This window comes from Otolemur garnettii, unplaced genomic scaffold (assembly GCF_000181295.1).
Source record: "Otolemur garnettii isolate 467f Iridium unplaced genomic scaffold, OtoGar3 scaffold00003, whole genome shotgun sequence".
NCBI classification, from domain to species: domain Eukaryota; kingdom Metazoa; phylum Chordata; class Mammalia; order Primates; family Galagidae; genus Otolemur; species Otolemur garnettii.
In genome coordinates, this window is record NW_003852398.1 from 13911767 (window position 1) to 13923857 (window position 12091).

Below are 12091 nucleotides of genomic sequence, written 5' to 3' on the forward strand. Positions count from 1 at the left end.
ACGTGAAGGTTAGTCCCAAGTCAGAAGTATTGAAAATATATTTTTGGTCAGATGGCAAGACTAGAGTAGGATGGAATTAAGTAGGATGTCAATGAATAGGCCTTGGCAAGAGATGGTATTGATCCTCTAAGACTCCTGTTGTCTTTTTTTTCAATCCTGTATTGGTCAGTGCCTAAATACAAAAGGCAGTATAGTACATATTTGAATTATTCTCTTAGCCCTATTTGATAATAGCATCTCCATTTCCTTTTGGGAAATATCTTTTTAAAAATATATTTTTCTTTATTTTTTAAATTTCAGATAAAAATAAGAGTACACTTAGGTTATATTGTTTGTGTTTGTTAGGTGAAGTTCAAGTTTTAGTCGAGCCCTTCACCCAGGGGGTGTGCTGTATACCCTTACATTGTGCTCCTTAGCCGAGAGCTTACCAATCCTCCTTTCTTCTCCCATCTCCCTCCTTTCTCTTCTTACCCCCTCCCCCACTTGAATTTAATTGTGTTTTTCTCTCCTGCATGTAGTTACCTATGTATCGGTATCATATTAATATCAAGTACACTGGATACTTGCTTTTTTAGTCTTATGATATTTCATTATGGAGAATGTTCTTCAACTCTGTGTAGATTAATGCAAAAGATGTAAAGTCGCCATCTTTTTTTATGGCTGGATAATATTCCATGATATATATATACCACAGTTTATTAATCTATTCATGGGTTGATGGGCACTGGGGTTGATTCCACATCTTGGCAATTGTGAATTGAGCTGTGATAAACATTCTAGTGCAAATGTCCTTATGGTAAAATGATTTTTTTCTTCTGCATGGATACCTAGAATGGGATCATAGATCAAATGGAAAGTCTACTTTTAGTTTTTTTGAGAATTCTCAATAATTTTTTCCATATAGGCTGTATTAGTTTCCAATCCCACCAACATTGTAAATGCATTCCTTTCTCAGCCAGTGCCTGTGACTCAGTGGGTAGGGTGCTGGCCCTATATATGGAGAGGGTGGTGGGTTCAAACCCGGCCCTGGCCAAACTGCAACAAAAAATAACCAGGCATTGTGGTGGGTGCCTGTAGTCCCAGCTACTCAGGAGACTGAGGCAAGAGAATGGCCTAAACCCAGGAGTTGGAGGTTGCTGTGAGCTGTGACGCAATGGCATTCTAAAAAGGGTGACAAAAGAAAAAAAAAAGGTATTCCTTTCTCTCCACATCCACACCAGCATTGGTAACTTTGGGACTTTATAATACTGGCTATTCTCACTAGGGTTAGGTGAAATTTGAAGGTGGTTTTGATTTTCATTTCTCTGATGATTAGGGATGATGAGAATTTTTTTCTATGTTTGTCATTCATATGTCTTTCTTAGAGAACATTCTGTTCATGTGTCTTGCCTACTTCTAATAGAATAGAAAGCCTAGAGATAAAACCACCTGTATATCACATACCATCTGATCTTCAACAAACCAAATAAAAGCATATAGTAGGGAAAAGAGTTCCGACTTACTAAATGGTTCTGGGAGATGGTTAGCCATGTTGAGAAGACTGAAGCTGGACCTGCACCTCCCACCACTTACAAAAATTGACCTCACTAGATAAAAGATTTAAATTTGAAACACAAAATGATAAAAACTCTAGAAGAAAGTGTGGTGAAACTCTGGATGCCATCAACTAGAATTCACAAAGAAGACCCTTTTGGCAATTGCAACAACACAAAAAATAAATAAATGGGATATGGTCAAGCTAAAACGCTTCTGTACAGCTGGGGTCACAAGAACTAAATCAAACAGAAAACTTTCAGAATGGGAGAAGGTGTTTGCATGCTATGAATCTGACAAAGGGTTGATCATTAGAAGAAGCTACAGAGATCTCACATTAATCAACCAGAAAAGAGCAAACAATCCCATTTATACATGGGAAATTATATTTCTTCTCTGCAGTTGTTGAAATTGCCAATCAAAGCATTCTGGCTTCTGTTAGCATAGCATCCCAGATAAGGCCTGACACTTTCCTTTGGGAAATTGATAATTGAGCAGAATTTCCCTGATACTTGTTCTTTCCTGAATCTGGCCCATTACCAACATGTTTGAATCTATGTGCTACATGAAAATCTTATAGTCAGTTTCTAATCTTTTGTTTGTTTCTGTTGATTATAATAAAACCCTAACTGATACATGCAGTGCTAATACTAGAGGAAACAGTCTTGGGACCAGGAAATGACTGAATAACCATCATGGTTTGGCATCCAAGGCACAATGAATGGGAAATATCTGCATATCGGTCTTATTCTACTCCACTGTCTAAGCATGTCTTTGAAAATCCCCAAAGAGTGGCTTTATTTTCATTGAGATATGAATATCTCACTTCCTTGCAAATCTTTTCCATTTTTCTAAGACTCTTTAGCTTTGATCAGAAGATTATTCAATCAAACAAGACACATTTTTGTTGAATGAACACATTTATTCTAATGCTTTGAGTTTGCAGTTGCCAAAAAGGAAATCAAACCAATTCATTCATAAAAATAGACTGAGCTATGTGCTCTCATCTTTCATGATTATGTTCAAGGTAGAGCTGGGCTTCTATTTTAAGAATGAAGAACACATTTCTAGAAGAGACAAATTGGTATGGAAGAATCCCTACATAATCGGAAGACTTAGAAGCAAATAATAATTATAATTGGGACCCAGAGATTGAAGTCACTTCAGTAATGATACTCATTAGAATTTTTTGTTTCCCTTCTCTGGCCTATATAGGAGCAACAATTGCTTAATGTCCTGATGGACATAAGCAACATAAACATGATGATTATTCCTCATATGATGTCACCCTTGCAGAACACCAGATTGAAACTTCCCTGTCTCATCTAAGCAAAAGTAAATCTTTTCCAAGAGGCAATGACACATGTTTAGGATGTTAAAAAAATGGGATGATGGTTTATCTGCAAATGACTTACTAGCGAGATAATAAATATTTATTATTCTTTGGTTTATTCTAACAAAATTTCTTTTATTAATAGCAGACTGTCAAGATTCATGTCAGGCCAATCGCACAGGGCATCATAAAATTGTTTATTATTCTCCTCAAGGAAAATCTATGCAAATATAGCAGAACTGGCTGTGAATAAAAAGTATGATACTTTTCATTATTAATTAAGCCAGTCTCTCACTCAGAATGGACTCTAGTTTTAGTTCTTTGTAAATCGTAGAGTAGTATAACATTTTCATCAGAACTTGGAGGGCTATCTGCTAAGTATGTTCATAATAACTTTTCACTATATTTCACATCTGTTGTCTTTTGTTAATAGAAAAGACATAAAGAACAGGGAATTAGGGTTAGGTAATATACCCAATGCACAATTAAACTCAATTTATATATACTTAAAAATATTTTTAAGGCAGAACTCCAATCTCTAGATTTCGTATAACATAGTTAGAATCTGGATTTGGCCTTACCACAGCTTACTATATGACTTTAAGCCACTTATTTAATCCAGCATCCACTTCAGTTTTTCTGTTTATGAAAGAAGATGGGCCAACATGAGGTCAGGAGTTTTACCTAGTGGGCTCTGAAATGGATCTTGTTCAGAGAAGTGTTTGGTTTGATCATCATGTAGTACTTGTAACTTTGCATGTATAAATTTATAATTGCCTTTATCTGATTCATTTTTTCAGGGGATAGTCTATAATCCTCTGGAAACTCTGTCCCTCCACAATGCCATTTATTTTTATACTACCTGGCTGGTCCTTTCAGGAGATATTCCCTGCAGACAGTTATGGCCTCAAAATCTTGTGATTTGGTTCTGACTATGTATGTTTGGAGTATGTTTGGAGTATGACTATGTTTGCTTGGATTTACTCAATGTACTTGAATAGCAAAAAGAGTTAAAGAGCCAAATTATATATTTCATCTGATCATGCAGTCAGTTATGCTTTTAGAATGAATCTCTAATTTTCCTGGATATGTTGACAAAATCCTGGAGAGTGTTTTTTTTTTTTCTTTTTTTTTTTTGCACTTTTTGGCTGGGGCTGGGTTTGTACCCACCACCTCCAGTATATGGGGCTGGTGCCCTACTACTTTGAGCCACAGGCACTGCCCAAATCCTGGAGAGTTTTATTATTTAAAATTATATTTGTTTGGTCAGAGATGGTGACTTATGCCTGTAATCCTAGTGCTTTGGGAAACTGAAGTAGGTGATGTAGGTGCATTGCTTGAGCTCTGGAGTTCGAGACCAGGCTGAGCAATAGTGATACTCCATCTCTACTAAAATAGAAAAATTAGATAGGCATTGTGGCAAGTGCCTGTAGTCTCAGCTACTTGGGAATCTGAGGCAGGAGGATCCCTTGAACCCAAGAGCTGTGTTGCTCTTGTTACTCTACCCAGGGCAATAAAGTGAGACTCTGTCTCAAAAAAATAAATCATATTTGTTTTTTGTATAACCTCAGATAAGTGCAAAACAAGTTAACAAGTTTTCAAGTTAAATGGCTCATAAAAGTTTCTACATTATGAAAGCTTATCTAAATCTATGCTAACAGTTTCAATCTGAAATAGGATAGCAAGATTTAAATTTAAAAATTCAAGTCATTTTCTGTTGGGTCGTAACTTATTTCATGAAGCAGTTTTCATTTTATAATCCATCCATTGCATTCCTAGCATTAACTCCAAATGAAATCAATTTTTCTCCTTTTAAGTGATTTCTTAGAAAATTTTTTTATAAGGTTTATTTTCAAAACAGAAGCAATTCCTGCTTCCCTTAATAGCAACGATAAACAAATTGCATGCTCACATTGAAAAGTATGTGCTTTTAATCATGCACTTGACAGCCATAGCAGTCACTGTGAACGGTGTGGTGAACAAGAGCCACTGTTTTTTCTTTCCCCTTTTTATCCTTCAGAACCACCAGGTTCAGAATAATGGCGTGTTATCATATACCTCAATATTTCTGTTGGAGACACTTATTCCACAAGATGACGTCTCTCCTTTGTGTAATATTGTTCATTAAAAACTTACGCTTATGTTCTCAATTTAAATGTTATCTGGTTGGAAGAGACCTTGAAGCATATCTAGTGCCATCTTTCTCCAGCACTCTGGCAGTTGATTATCCACTGGCCTACATCTGAGCCTTTCTAATGACAAGAAGTTCATTACTTTGCAGCACTGTATTTTCAATATGGACAGCTCCAACCACTAGGCATATTTCAACTCACATTGCTTTTGCTATTGTAATATTCTAACAACAGACACTTCCCAGACTTTACTTGGAGATCATCTCTGACTCAAGTTCAAAGTTTATTCCCCAAATCGTTTGCAAATACCTCCCCTATCTCTTGTTTGGAGGCTCTCTAAGTTTTCAGCAGTATCTACTTGAAGTGACTAGTAGAGTCCAGGAAACCCTGTTGTGTTCCTGGATTTAAATCATAGTTCTAATTGTTCTATTTTTTCAGTCTTAGATTGTGTTCACTTTCTAGCAGCCAGCTAGTGGAAACGTTCATGAGAAATTAAAATCTTATCCTTTTCAGTATAGTTTTAAATTTATTCTCTTTCATCCTATATTTAGACAGTTGACTGAAGGTGAACAATTGACTTTTTGAACTTTACATTTCCCTTCTATCTCATTTTAACCTCATGAGCTTTAGGGATGGAAAAGAAAGATACTATTATTTCCATTTTTGTTGATAAAAATAGTGATTCACAAAGAGCCTTCCCTAAAGTCATATAGCAAGTTGGTGGCAAAGTATCAGAACTGATGCAGTTTTGATTTGATGAGAAAAAAAAATCCAACATTGACTAATAAGGTAGAAATACATTTATATTATAAAGTCTATTGTTAACAAATAGAGTTGAGAAAAGAAAGAAAACCTCTAGCTATTTATTTTTTCCATTTTATTTAACTCTTATCAATGATTCCTTCAGGTTTCTGTATAATCTTTGATTATTGGAAGACTTCTTCTCTACCCAATTATACAAATCAGTTATAGAACAGAAAGAAAAATCTGCATTTGCTCCTGTTTTATCCTGTAGAAGTATTAGGCACCCCACTTGAGATCTACATGGTTCTCTCCCATGGAAGAACAGCTATGATACACATCTGTCTTACTTAACTGAACATTTGCTCCGTTTGAGTCTCAACTTCAGCTGTTGTATCCTTTGGTTAAATGAGAATTTTCTGGTGACCATGCTGGGAATTACTACACAGTTTAGGTTTTACCTAAGAGACACAATTAGAAGAGAGAGATAGTTTCTGTGACTTGTAGATTAGCATCTCATTTTTCCTTAGACGATTCCCTAAATATTTTGTTTAGCTGTCTGTTCTGCAGATATTTCTGTTTTAAATGATACCTTTCCATAAGGTGGAATAGAGCACCTGCTTATTGGTCTCCAAGCAGCATTGCAGGTCTCTGTTAAGGACATAAAGTAGCTGGGAGATGCTTACCTGAAAATAAGCTTTTTCTTTACAACCATGTGTAACCCTAATGTGATGGCTTATTACTCATCCCCGCGTAGAGATTGATGTGTGCAGGTGCTACTGACAAATTTGACAATTCCAGCCCTGAGCTACAGAATTCCTTGTTCAAGGGCATAGAATTGACTAACTCAGTATTAATGTTCCAAAAATGCCAAAGACAGTTCTGTGCTCTCAAGCATTCCATTTGGTCTAATTGAGCTTCACTAACCTTTTCTCTTTGACAGAACAACTTTGAATACATGTCAGGAGGACGCTTTATAAATATTTATTGAATAAAATAGCTTATTTGGATATGAAACAAGTTTAGAGACAGGAGTTAAGTCTAGTTAACTGCTAACTTTCTGGTGCGGAAAATGTGTGCTCAGAGAATGCTCAATGTCAAATTTTAAATAATAATCATTGATTGTGTTACTGTAATGCTAAATTAGAACTATAGAATTTGAACTGGTTGTTAACTTGCACAATTTTTTTGAGGGATTGGTGTCTTCAGTTTGTATACCATTTGTTCATTTGTCCATTTATTCATTTATCAAATTTTTCTGGGAATGACTTAAGATCATTTTTAAAAATGGATATGATGTTTCAAAAATCATATAAAGAAAATCTAGACAAAAAAATATAATAAATCCAGGAACGATACCTATAATAAAATGTTATTCTATTTCTGTTTCAATAAATCATGTAAGGAGCTAGACTCTGAAAATTTGAAGTGTTTTTACAATTTGTTGTTTTGTTTGACATGGATCAGAATGAGTCACCATGAGTCAATCTTTTTAAGCTGAGGCAGTCTAATAAAATATAGCCTTCTCAGAACTATGTAGAGTCAGAACTTGCTTGCTGTAGTCATATGGTGATAAGAGACATGAGATTGTAGAGAAGGGAGTAATGGTCTGGGAGCTGAGAGTTGTGGATTTCTGTGCTTGTTACATTCCGAACATCATTCACTCATTTCATAGAAACTGTGATTAGTTTGGAGTAAGGTAGATTTCAGTGTTGAATAGGATATGATCTCTTCCTTCAAAGACTTACACAGAAAACCTGTGCCATGTTCTAAAATGAGCAAGGGTACAAAGTCTGTAGAGACATAATTCTGGGAGGTGGAATGCCGAAGCCCTCCTCATATAACTGAATAGTACATACTGAAAATTCACAAAACACAAAGTAAAGAAAGAGTAAAAAACAAATTTTAAAGGTGCAGAGACTTTGAAGGGGAAACCCATCTAGAGAAATCTGGTGCTGGGAGAAAGGTATGACTATTTTTTTAAAACCAGCTGAACTTACTTAACAATGATATTGGGCATTCTTGTGTTGGATTTTCATGCTACCTAAAATAAGGATATTTGATAAGTGAGAAGATGGAGTGCTTTCATTAATGTTAAAGGTTTAAAGTCATAAGAAAAGATGAAGAAATATATTTCTTTTAAAGTTAAACACATTTTCTTCTGAAATTATCATGCTTTGCTTAGTATTTAATGATGATAATTATTTTGATTTCTCTATTCCCATCAAAAACAACTAATGGAACTGAGAACAAGTGGCTCACACCTGTAATCCCAGCACTTTGAGAGTCCAAGGCAGGAGGATCAGGTTAGGCCAGAAGTTCAAGAGCAAGCTAGGCAATAATGAGACCTTGTCTTTGCAAAACAAAACAAACAAACTAGTGGAACTAACTTTAGATCTTCCTTATTGGAGGGCTAAGAAAGGTTAATACAATCTGAGAAAAACTACTTTGTCAAGAATAAATACACAAAGAATGGGCTGAGTAAATAGCTTTATTAGTAACCAGGGAAGTCCCTGGTTACTAATATAGCTATTAATGTATACAGCTATGATTTAACAAAAAAAAAAATAGATCCTTTGAATGTTCTATTAGAGGATCATTTTTGTACATAAAGATCTCTTTTAAAAATGCAAGAATAATAATACTTTTTAAAAAATGGTAGAGGAACTAGTATTTCTTAAAGTGAAAAAAAGATGAATTGGTCTGTGGTTTTAATAGCTAGTAGGTTATGGGAGAGAAAGTGTTCACTCTTTTCTCCAATACTGCCCCCTCGCAACCCCTGAAAAGGAGAAATCCATTCTGTTCCTCAGATGGTGGCTCAGTGGCTGAGCCGTTGTCATTAGTGGTCATGGTCACCATGCAGCTCTTCTTTTCTCCTTCCTTTCCTACCTCTGGGATGTGTGAAGGGGGAAAGGCATCAGCATCTGGAATCTCTATGCTTCCCCCTAGAGCATTCCCTAAACTACAGGGAAGCAACCTGATTGGATTGTATCACGTGGATAGAGGAGCTGTCGTGGGGCTAGAGTCTAAGCTGTGTGTATAAAGTTAACAATGAACGCATTCAGCTTTCTTAGCAATCATCTAAGAAGGAAGAGGTGCTTCATGAAGTGTGATTGTGGTTCTTAGGCTCTTATTCAAATGTCAGCAGATTTTCCCTCAAATACTATCTTAATAACTAATACTTGCTTTTAAAGATTTGATTTCCAGAAACTTGAAAAAAAGATGGTATCTGGGCCTGTTAAATAATGTATCACATCTTTACAATGGTATTAACTCCAGATCAAAGGATTTAAAGAATAAAATGAGATACTATACTTTGCACATTGTATATTAGCATATCATAGGCCTTAATAAGTTTTATATATTAGATTCTAGACAATTCAAGGGCAGGAAATTGGCTAGTTCATTGTTTCTTCAATGGGTAGAATATTGTAAGTTTACTGTGTGGGTGTACACACACACATACACTTTCTAAATAAATGAAATGAATTAAGAGAATGGTAAAACCTTTCACAGTGTAAAATAATTAGATAATCATCTATTTGGCATTTTGCAATGTATTTTCTGAATTGTATGGGAAGGAAGACAAAAGGCCCCTTTTATAGAGTAAAATTAAAACATCTGGTATTGAAGTAAAATTTGATAGCTTCTGGTCAGCAGAAGAAAGTAGGTATCTGAAGAATTTGAGGAGAATCATCAAGGCAGTGTAACTTCTCATTCATGATGCAGTTACACAACTAATTTTAGACTCAAGATTTTCATCCAGTGAACAGTGTGTGTTTCTGGTATACGTGCATGCATGTGTATATGTCATACAACTCTGTATACTTACACATTAAAGAATTTCCAAATAATGACAAAATGATATATTAAAATTATTTTCTCAAATAAGAATACAATTAGACTTGATTAGACTAGACTATATAATTGGTTACTATTTACTACATACTCCATGAACTATAAGCTGTGCATTTATTCTTAGTAGGTGTATTTATGGACAGATCATATTCATAGGGTCTTTCTTATCAGAATACTTTGTTTAATCTATGGCTTTTCTAGGAAAATGCTGGATTAAACTGTTGCATCTCGTAATGAATTGGTTTCTTGAACTATTTTATCTATCTTTTTCTAAAGGAAAGACAGGAAGCAAAACAATTGAATAGAGAAGGAAAAATTACACATGATTCTATTTTTTAACCTCATTATATGTTTTCCTTGTCATGTCAACATTTGATATTCTTCTAATAAAGAGAATGTTGCTTCAAACATGTAATTATGAATACAGAATTCCAAAGATTTGGGAATATGGCATTATGTACAATTTAGTTAAAATATTTAGAAATTTCTTGCTCTTCAAAATGGTCAATAATATCATCACCTACCTATTTCCTTTTTTGAATGCAATATTTAAGGACTGTTTTTATTATCTTTTTTCATTGTCAGTATCCTGAGCAACCACCTGATAAAAGATTTATATTTGTAAATAGGGGACTGTTATTTGAAAATGTACTAATCATCTTATTTATCATTCTTTTGTAAGAGTGTTTATAGTAGACACTTCTAGAGAGTCCCACCAAGGACATGGGCAACTAAGTATATACCATCTCTCCACAAATGACCATAAAGAATTGATCATACATGACCCAAGGTAGATTCATCAGATTATTTCTTGAAATAATTTGTCATTACTGTATGGTGAGAGAGAACATGTTAATTTGGATGCCATCTGGCTACTATATGAACCTGGAAGCAGAAAAACCAGTCTTTAGAGAGAGAATAGATAGAATTCAAGAAAAAAGGAGTAGAGAGAATGGGGAAAGAATTAGAAGGTGAAGGAGAATGAGAAATAGACAAGGAAAAAGAAATAGAGACACGAGTGCATATTAATTAAGGAGTCTTCATCTTAAACCAGTAAGTAAAGAATATCTCTTCATTCTTTGCTTTATTTACTGAACACTTATTTTTGCTACCTAATGATTATTTTTGTGTCAGCTACTATTAAGGATTCTGAGGATAAAGTTGTCAAGATGAAACTTTAAGCCTCTCCTTTGTGGAGATTTTATTCCAGAGAATAAATAAATGATCTTTAATGAGAAAAAAAAACCCAAACAAAAACCATGATCTAGAATAATGATAAGTAATGTGAGGCAGTATAGAGCCGAATAAAGGGTATATTGTGGAGGGTGGGGGAGGAAAGTTCCAGTGAAGAGGTGACATTTTTTAAAGCCTCTACTATGCTCGGCTAGTACTACTAATTTTCTATTTTCCAATTCTTCCTCTAGAATTTCTAGCTCAGTAATTACGTGATCCTAAGTTGTAGGTAATAGCATAATCACATGTTTTGTTTCTGTATACGAGAGAGTAATACATTTTTGACCTCTAGTATCACTTTCCTGGCAGCCCTGGCACTCGCCTCCTGAACAGATGCCACATATTTTTGTTTTCCTTTTTGTTAGAGCAGTCCCCACCCATCCCCCTTACCAGTCTTGTTATTTTTTAGAGTAATTAGTGCTAGCTGCTATAAGACACCACTCCATAATCTCTGTGGCATGACCCAGCAAAAGTATCTTTCTCATCTCATAGTCTGTTGCAGTCTGGGCAGCTCGCCAAAGCAGCACTCCTCCCAAGGGGGACCCAAGAATCCAGGCGTCTTCAATCTTCTAGCTATGCCATCTGGAACACGTGGCCTTTAAGGTCACTATCGCTGAGAAAGAGGGAGCTAAAGGAGGCACACCAGTTCCTATTTGCCTTTTAGTGGATGTGACACTGTTGCCACTCAATGTCTTTTGCTTGAATTAATTCCATGTTTTTGGGGCTTTTTTGGGTAGCATTAGTTTTTGACTATGTGATCTGTCTTATTTGCTTTCTTAATATGTTTGGTATTGAGGAAGGTTTTTAAATTTTTTTTTTTTTTAAATTTCAGATTAATGTGAGAGTACATACAATTAGGTTATATTGTTTGCATTTGTTAGTGAAAAATCTAAATTGTAGTTGAGCCTTTTACCAAAAGTGTGCCATATACCCCTACATGGTGCCCGTTAGGGGAGAGCTTACCAGACTCCCTCCGTACATTGTGGGGATGTGGAGAACAAGGGGGATATTTGTTGACATTAACAATTACTTCTCTAATGGGGGGTATGTCGAAAACAGAGCCACGGACTCTGGTGATAGATGGATTGTTAGGATGCCGGGTGATTCCTAAGCCTTAGCCTATGTAGTTGGGCGAATGGTCAGAAAAGCTTATTCACGTAAATATAAGTCTGAATTTAACAGCATTCAAAGGTGTGCTTTATTATTTCTGTGGCCAAGCTGTCATTGCTTGGTAGCATTATAACTGATTTATTAACATAAT